The sequence below is a fragment of the Lithobates pipiens genome, unplaced genomic scaffold, assembly GCF_037356315.1.
Source record: "Lithobates pipiens isolate NorthernLeopardFrog02 unplaced genomic scaffold, aLitPip1_a1.2 Scaffold_8, whole genome shotgun sequence".
Taxonomy (NCBI): Eukaryota; Metazoa; Chordata; class Amphibia; order Anura; family Ranidae; genus Lithobates; species Lithobates pipiens.
This window is the reverse complement of record NW_027507903.1, coordinates 608,051,664-608,054,168: the sequence shown is the minus strand read 5'-3', so window position 1 is coordinate 608,054,168 and position 2,505 is coordinate 608,051,664. Positions and strand designations below refer to the sequence as shown.

The window sequence follows — 2,505 nt, the reverse complement described above, 5'->3', positions numbered from 1 at the left end:
GACGAGGTGGCCGAGTGGTTAAGGCGATGGACTGCTAATCCATTGTGCTCTGCACGCGTGGGTTCAAATCCCATCCTCGTCGCATTTTCTTTAGCCTTTGGGCCAGATTCAAGTGAGACACAATTTGAGCCTCTGCCTTTGGGAAACTCAACTGGTTTTCCCACAAATGGCTGGCCCCATTTAAAGCAATAGAATGGCCAATCACATGCAATTGTTTCAAGTGGCTTCTCGTCACAACTATTCTTGGAAGGCCCTGAAGAGTCTCCCACTGGTAATCGCAATCAATCTAATTCACAAGTAGGGGTGAGCCTGAACACCCCCCCGGTTCGGTTCGCACCAGAACCTTCGAACGGACCAAAAATTCGTATGAACTTTAGAACCCTATTAAAGTCTATGGGACTCGAATGTTCGAAATCAAAAGTGCTAATTTTAAAGGCTAATATGCAAGATATGCAACAGACAACACCAGCAATAACCAGCAGTATCTTCAGGTGTATACTGTGCTGTGCTGGAGGCACACAACACCCCCTAACTCCTGCAGATGCCTTTATTATAGAACACCAGCAATAAAGGGTAGATACAGGTCTATACTGTGCTGGAGGCACACAACACCCACTAATTCCTACAGATGCCTGTATTAGAGAAAAACAGCAATAAAGGGTAGATACAAGTGTATACTGTGCTGGAGGCACATAACACCACTTTAACTTTAAGATGCCTGAGAAAAGAACACACTGTCCCTGCCTATCTAGCTCTTTCCCTGCATTCCGGAACACACTACACAAGGTCGCCACGCTGGCGGCCTTATATAGTGTGAGGCGTGTACTAAACCCCCTGAGCTATAATTGGCCCTAGGCATCCTGCCTGTGGTCAATTATGGCTCTCCTCGCTGTCGGCGCTGTGATTGGCCAAGCATGTGGGGTCACAGTGCATGCTTGGCCAATCATGAGCCAGCAATGCACTGCGATAGCGTAGTGCATTGTGGGCCATTCTTGCCACACAAATTTGGTGCGAACGGTCCACAAAGTTCTGAATTCACCGAACAGACGAACGGCCGATGTTCGAGTCGAACACGCATTCGAGTCGAACACCTAGCTCATCCCTATTCACAAGCGATAAACCATTTAACTGGTTGAGTGCCACTAAAACATCCTGGGAATAGACTAGAGCAGTGATGGCGAACCTTGGCATCCCAGATGTTTTAGAACTACATTACCCATGTAGTTCCAAAACATCTGGGGAGCCATTTCTGCAGTGTAGTTGAGCATCATATATGAAATGTAGTTCCAAAACATCTGGGGGGGCCAAGGTTTGCCATCACTACACTACAGCATAACTGCCTATCTCATTTAACCTAACATGCTATCTTCTGTCCCAGCTTCTAAGCAAGAATGATGTGGTCACACTAGGATCCCACTGTAGGCAATGGAGGTGAGATCTGAAGACACAGTTATCTTGGTAGGAACAGCAAGGCACAGGAAGTTTTTCTAGCATAGGGCAGAGTTTTTTTTGGCATAGGCGAAAGGGGTTTATGCTTAATTTAAAGACCTTAAATTTCACATGTCAAAGTGAATGTAATTTCACACAGGGCATAGAGGAGGCTTTTAGTACATAAAAGGTAGCAAGTGGAACAATTACATTTTAGACAGAATGAAGGAAAGGTTCACTAGCACACAGTTCTTCAAGTTCAAGAGCTTTATACACTGGCAGATCTAAACTGATACATACTTTAAATGCAATTAGGCACAATCAAATGCAAATAATGTATGTAGCCACACCTGTATATTGTCAAAAGTATTGGGACACCTGCCTTTACACACACGTGAACTTCAATGGCATCCCAGTCTTAGTTTGTAGGGTTCAATATTGAGTTGGCCCACCCTATGCAGCTATAACAGCTTCACCTCTTCTGGGAAGGCTGTCCACAAGGTTTAGGAGTGTGTCTATGGGAACGTTTGAGAAGCGCATTTGTGAGTTCAGGAACTTACGTGGATGAGAAGGCCTGGCTCGCAGTCTTCGCCCGAATTCATCCCAAATGTGTTCTATCAGATTGAGGTCAGGACTCTGTGCCCTGGTGCGCAGTCATGTTAGAACAGGAAGGGTCCATCCCCAAACTGTTCCTACAAAGTCGGGAGCATGAAATGGTCCAAAATGTTTTGTTATGCTGATGCCTTAAGAGTGCCTTTCACGGGAACTAAGAGGCAAAGTCCAACCCCTGAAAAAACAACCTCACACCATAATCCCCTCTGCACCAAATGATTTTTACCAGTGCACAAAGCAAGGTCCGGAAAAGACATGGATGAGCGAGTTTGAGGTGGAGGAACTTGACTGGCTTGCAACATGACTGCGCACCAGGGCACAGAGTCCTGACCTCAACCCAACAGTATACCTTTGGGATGAATTAGAGCAAAGACTGTGAGCCAGGCCTTCTCATCCACATTAGTGCCTGACCTCATAAATGCACTTCTGGAAGAATGGTCAAACATTCCCATAGACACACTCCTA

At 45.8% G+C, this 2,505-nt stretch overlaps 1 non-coding gene across 1 annotated transcript; it reads left to right on the top strand.

Moving 5' to 3' along the window:
- TRNAS-GCU (transfer RNA serine (anticodon GCU)) lies at window positions 1-82 on the top strand. The gene has a single exon. It is a non-coding gene; the product is annotated as a tRNA-Ser (tRNA).
- The last annotated feature ends 2,423 nt before the right edge of the window (window positions 83-2,505 follow it).